The sequence below is a fragment of the Pelobates fuscus genome, chromosome 5 (genome assembly GCF_036172605.1).
Source record: "Pelobates fuscus isolate aPelFus1 chromosome 5, aPelFus1.pri, whole genome shotgun sequence".
NCBI classification, from domain to species: domain Eukaryota; kingdom Metazoa; phylum Chordata; class Amphibia; order Anura; family Pelobatidae; genus Pelobates; species Pelobates fuscus.
The window spans coordinates 102,629,521-102,635,781 of record NC_086321.1 but is presented as its reverse complement, the minus strand read 5'-3'; the positions used below and the strand labels follow the sequence as shown (position 1 = coordinate 102,635,781).

The window sequence follows — 6,261 nt, the reverse complement described above, 5'->3', positions numbered from 1 at the left end:
ATACAGCTGGTCTAGTCTGGCACCTGCTGCTGGCTGTACAGAGCTGTGTGAGCAATGAGCCATGGGCAGCTCAGTGAATCTCACTCCCTGTGCCAGGTCCAACCAAAGCTAGGAGCATACCCCTCTCTCCAGTTCCACCCAAAGCTAGGAGCATACCCCTCTCTCCAGTTCCACCCAAAGCTAGGAGCATACCCCTCTCTCCAGATTCACCAAAGCTAGGAGCATACCCCTCTCTCCAAATTCACCAAAACTAGGAGCATACCCCTCTCTCCAAATTCACCAAAACTAGGAGCATACCCCTTTCTCCAGATCCACCCAAACCCAGAAGCATACCCCTTTCTCCAGATCCACCCAAAGCTAGGAACATACCCCTTTCTCCAGATTCACCCAAACCCAGAAACATACCCCTTTTTACAGATCCACCCAAAGCTAGGACATACCCCTCTACAGATTCACCCAGACTAGGAGCATACCCCTCTCTACAGATTCACCCAGACTAGGAGCATACCCCTCTCTCCAGATTCACCCAGACTAGGAGCATACCCCTCTCTCCAGATTCACCCAGACCAGGAGCATACCCCTCACTCCAGATTCACCCAAAGCAATGAGCATACCCCTCACTCCAGATTCACCCAAAGCAATGAGCATACCCCTCACTCCAGATTCACCCAAAGCAATGAGCATACCCCTCTCTCCAGATGAATCCAGACTAGGAGCATACCCCTCTCTTCAGATTCACCAAGACTAAGACTACAGCCCTCTCCCCAGATCCACCCAAAGCTACTAGCATACTCCTTTCCCCAGATCCATCAAAAGCTACTAGCATACTCCTCTCTCCAGATCCAGCAAAAGCCAGGAGCAACTGCATAACCCTCTCTCTTCAGATCCACCAAAGCTAGGAGCATACCCCTCTCTCTTTCTCCCTCCCCTCCCTTTTTCTATAATTCCCCTCTGTCCCTCTCCCCTCTCCCCTCTCTAGTTAGTCTGCCAGTCCCTTCTGACAAACAGGACAACAGCAGAGAGGTAGCAGAGCCCACTGTGCATTCACACTGCATGCTCTGCTGATAAAACATCTCTTTTAACCAAATGAAATACAAGCTGGGAGCGAGTAAGCTGGCTAGCTGCACGATTCACATTAGCTTGGAAACATGTGTAACAATTATAAATAAATTTGTATCAGCTTCTAACAAGGGATGGGCAGGCTCTGCAAACTGCACTCCCCATCATGCACAGCCATGAAATGCAAATTGCAGTAATTGGTGTGTTAGAGCAAGGGGAGCACAAACTACATCCATATCTGGAGCACTACAATTGCCATGATGCTAAGGCAGCCAAATAATGGGGTAGCCTATCTTTATATCACCCCTGTTTGTGATTCTTCCATTCCCTGCCCTTCTGTTTTAAACAGGGTGTAACTGCTATGCATGAAACAATGTTTCCCATGGCACCCTAGTATATGTCATGCAATTCAATCATGTCGGAATAAATTAGATTGAAAGAATGTTACCTATGACAATGTTGCAATTTTTTAGGAAAGACTTGCCTCCGATTCTCTGTAAGAGCATGCCTTTGTACTTGGATATTACGAATATTTCTGATTGTTCCAGGAACAATTTACAAAACAAAATGAACAAAAAAATAGTCTGACGATCTTTGCTTATTTCCAACACGAGCAGATTGTATTTATTTCATGTAATCTGTTGTCATTTTGAAGAACCCTATCTGCTGCACTTACAGAAATCACTCATCACCTAGTCCTCAAACAGGGGGTGATCTCAAACATGACACATACTCTTCTCAAAAGAATTAAATATTTTTATTTTGCTTAATCATAGCAATCAGAACCCCTTGTAACATCTATATATTTGTTCATTTTGCTTACATCTTGTTAGGAAAAAAAAAAGGAAAGTGACCAGATTGTATAAATGTATGTATTGTTATAATTTGTATAAACACTGTATTCCCTCATTCACGATTCATTAGTCTCTAAGCGTTTCTGTAACAAGGCTGCTGAGCTCAGCTCCCAGTGCCGGATTCCAGTCCTGGTTTTGGGTCTTGCCCATGCCAATCCAGTAGCAGAGGAGCTGGGAGACAATCAGATGGGTGGAGGTGGAGCTTAGAGGATGGGAGGCAGAGCTCAAGTCTTCCCCAAATACAGTTCAATGACCAGCAGCCTGTGCGAGGGACAATTGCTCTTCTTTCCTGCTGGGAATCAGTGGAAGGCACAGTGGAGTTGGTTGAAACATTGTCAGACTCTCTCCAGGGGAAGCACAGACCTAGAGGGACTTGATCTCCTCTCAACACCCCAGCTGTAAGGTCTCTTCACACTGATCCGGAGTCATTGTGGATTGTTGGCTTTTGGAGAAAAAAAATAAAAGAGGATTGATTCTGTATTCTAATTTCTCTCTGGCTGCTTTGTAAAGTGCAGCATTGCGATACAAAGTGTTCCATGTGCAGTAATGACCCAGGATTGCACAGGAGAGATTGCTGGATTCCATTTCCCAGAGAGATCCCTCTCAGTGGATTACTAATGGGACACTCCATGAGCTAGCCTTGCTTCTCCGCTCCCTCTGCATGATCCCAAGGTACAGTGCTTCGTTCTCTGTATAGAATGGCATGGATAGCGAGTTTGTCTGTGGGCTCTGCCTGTGATGCTGTGTTCTGACTGCTGTTGTACATAGCTCTCGTGTTGTTGTTTCAGATGCTGATTTGGATAAATTAAACTAATAATGCCAGTGCTTTCACGTGTTAATAGAGAGGGCACAGAGCGCAGATATCTCACCTTCTTTTTCTGTCTCTCTGAATCTGTTTGTCTCTGCTCTGTGTGTGTCTCTTTCTCTCTCTGTTTCTCTCTCCCCCTCACTCACTGGCAGGGGCTGCACACTGATAGAAAGGCAGGGATGGTCTCCCTGGCTTCCTCTCGCTTTGTGAGTGAATGGCTTGGAACCAAGCGTGGAAAATGCCAGTGTCAGCGCTGCTATTCTGTGCATTGAGGAAACTTGCGAGTGGCCGGAGGGAGCTAATTGCTGCTGTACGGCTGGATGGGTTGCCTGTCCTTGCATGGCTTTACAGGGGAGAAGCGAGGACGCAGTCAGGCAGCCCACCCAAACCATGAACTCAGCCAGGCAGCCCACCCAAACCATGAACTCAGCCAGGCAGCCAACCCAAACCATGAATTCAGACAGACAGCCCACCTAACCCAAACCATGAATTCAGCCAGGCAGCCCACTTAACCCAAACCATGAATTCAGCCAGAAAGCCCACCTAACCCAAACCATGAATTCAGCCAGGCAGCCCACCCAAACCATGAACTCAGCCAGACAGCCCACCTAACCCAAACCAAGAACTCGGCCAGGCAGCCCATCCAAACCATGAACTCAGCCAGGCAGCCCACCTAACCCAAACCATGAACTCAGCCAGGTAGCCCACCTAACCCAAACCATGAACTCAGCCAGTCAGCCCACCTAACCATGAACTCAGCCATGCAGCCCACCCAACCCAAACCATGAACTCAGCCAGGCAGCCCACCTGAGCCTGCCCGTATAACTAGAGCATGAACACAGCCAGACCGCTCAGCGCATAAACCTAGTCAGGCAGTCCGCACAGTACACCCAGCGTTTGAACCCACCCAGGCTGCCCACCTAGAGCATGCACCTGATTGAACCCACCCAGGCTACCCATCTAGAGCATGCACCCGATTGAACCAACGCAGGCTGCCCACCTAGAGCATTCAGCTGATTGAACCCACCCAGGCTGCCCACCTAGAGCATGCACCCTTGTACCCACCCAGGCTGTCCACCTAGAGCATGCACCCGATTGAACCCACCCAGGCTACCCACCTAGAGCATGCACCCAGCCGTTCTTGTCCATTAAAAAAGCAGCCAGTCAGCCCTTTGGCCATATTAACGCACCCAGTCAGCCCTTTCTAGTAGCACTTAAAGGTTTAACAGGGATCAGGGGGTCGTTAAGGGGTCGGCTCCAAACAGCTAGAGCATCAAAACCTGTCCTATTCCCTCTCCCACTCGCATGTTTTTTTTTTTAGCTATATTTAACCTTTCTCGGTCTCCCTGGCAGGCTATTTATTAAGTGTTCAGTATAATGTGGGGTCCTGGACATTTCGAGTGTAATTCACCCTTCACTCAATGCAATCAATGTTAGCAGAAATGTAATTTGCATTGGCCCAGGCACACCCACTACTGTATGCTCGTCTATATTATACACTGTGTTCAGTGCGTCTCATATAAAGTGTTATTGTACTGTGCTACTTTATAATTAAGGAAGGGCTCTTGGTGTGCATTGAGTTCACAGGGAAGTGGGAGTGATAGCAGTCCTGTACAGTAGATGTTGTTGTGTTGATTTTATACACAGAGAGGATGTGTGGTACCCTGTGACCTAGAGGGATTTCAGGATGTGGGGTGTTTGCTGTTGTGATGGAGGGGATATGATGCCTTTCCTTTCCCATGCCTATGGGAGGCAGTGGGCTGAGAGTAATCTGCTCTAAGTGCTCTGGCTGTGAATTTCCACCAGAGATAGTGGGAGCTCTGGGAAGCTGGTTGTAAAATCTCCCATTTGTTGTTTTTTCCTGCTGCCTTCTGGAGACTAGTTCTGCTTGGTTCATTTGGGGAAATGGAGCAGAAAGACAGGGAGCTGGTGGGTTGCCTGCCTCCCTGTGGGGCCCTAAAGCAAAATGAGATCATTATTCCAAAATGCTGGCAATAGACTCACAGAATGAAAGGGTGTTCAGTGTAGGATTTGGATGCTGCAGGCACACAGAGCATTATATTCCAGGTCATTACTGATTTTAACATCTAAAACTAAGCTGATCTGTATGTGCATTCTCATTGATCACACTAAGCACCAAATCTGGGTTCTAGGATGCCTCCCTTGTTTTATTAATTTACATGCTTTGGATTTAATTGTAGTACTGATAGGGCTGTAGTGCTGAGAGTTTATATAAATATGCCTTTCAGTATTTGACTACACTGTTATATATATAAAATGATGGTCATATTTATAATATAGCGCCAACATATTCCGCAGCGCAGAATCCATGGCATAGTACTATAGACATTCTGGGAGGTATTGATTGGATAAACATGGATTTCTGTTTTAGTCAGTAGGTAGAGTAGAACATCTACACGTGGTGCCTGGAGATACACAAAGGTTAATTGTCCAAAACCTCTGTCTGCTCTGTGTCTGCAGTACCTTGTAATGTGGACTCCCAGCCGGTTTACTGCTCTGAGAAAAGAGACTCTGCCCACAGCAGTGAATCCCTTAATGACAATACAATATAAAAGTACTTATTTCCTTTAAATGTGCTTCTGTTCCAGCTGCCCTGTCAGGAATAAATCGTTTATTGCTTTGGGGAAGGTTTGATTTGTATTTCTCATTTCCAAACTACTAAGCAAGTATATATAGCTATATAGCTATATAGATATATATGTGTGTGGATCTATGACCTCAACTGAACGTCCCATTCACTGAGCTAGAATTGGAAACATATTAGTTGAGCTCAGAGAATTGTAAAATTAATAAGAAGGTAAAATAAAGAGTTATGGTAGTCCCTCTGAGATTAGCAGCATTTTACACCAGCACCTAAATCGTTAATGTCATTTAATATCAAGGAAATACAATGCTTACTGTATGTGTAGACTTATGGAGTCAACTAAAATACAATAGACACAAAAAAGTCTGATGCCTGGTTATTTAATGCCAGCTTTGTAAGATTATTTTGTTTAATTATTATTATACCTTAGCTATATGCCTTTGAAAGTTAATTATTAAACTAAGTTTAAATAGTCAGACAGAATCATGTCTCCAATCTGTAAAGGGAAATAAAAAGCCATTGATTTGACTTTGGCTGGCAGGTCCAGTCTGTGTTTTTCTAAGTAATCTGTCATTTCAATATTAAGATAGTGTATGATATGGCCAATGTGTTTGTGTTGCTTTAATTCAAACGTTCTGGGAGAATAGAGTTTGTCTTTATAGCCTTATTGAGTCTTATTGAGTCGCCTTAGTGGGTCAATGTTTTTCCATAGCACTCATTGGTATCTGTGGGATCTGTAAATCTGTGAATGCTTTATTTGTTCTGATATTGTGTTGCAATACTTAAAACAACCATATTCTTTGCCTTTCTTGACATTGTTACCGTTTTTTCCCCAACACAAATAATATAGAGATCCAATTTCCAAGTTGCTTTTTGCAAAGCTCAAAGGCTACCTTAGACTTTCACAAGGTCTTATCAAAAAGTTTATCACATGC

The 6,261-nt window shown here is 44.9% G+C and overlaps 1 protein-coding gene across 6 annotated transcripts in view; it reads left to right on the top strand.

The window, feature by feature from the left end:
- The first annotated feature begins 2,014 nt into the window (after positions 1-2,014).
- Positions 2,015-6,261, top strand: part of SEMA6A (semaphorin 6A) — a 166,564-nt gene continuing 162,317 nt past the window's right edge. For 2 of the 6 annotated variants that reach the window (XM_063454113.1, XM_063454111.1), the window contains exon 1: positions 2,027-2,585. The gene's annotated coding sequence lies outside the window, so the exon portion shown is untranslated. Of the gene's footprint in view, positions 2,586-6,261 lie in introns of all 6 variants that reach the window. The other 4 variants (XM_063454114.1, XM_063454115.1, XM_063454110.1 and 1 more) reach the window with 4 other exon arrangements.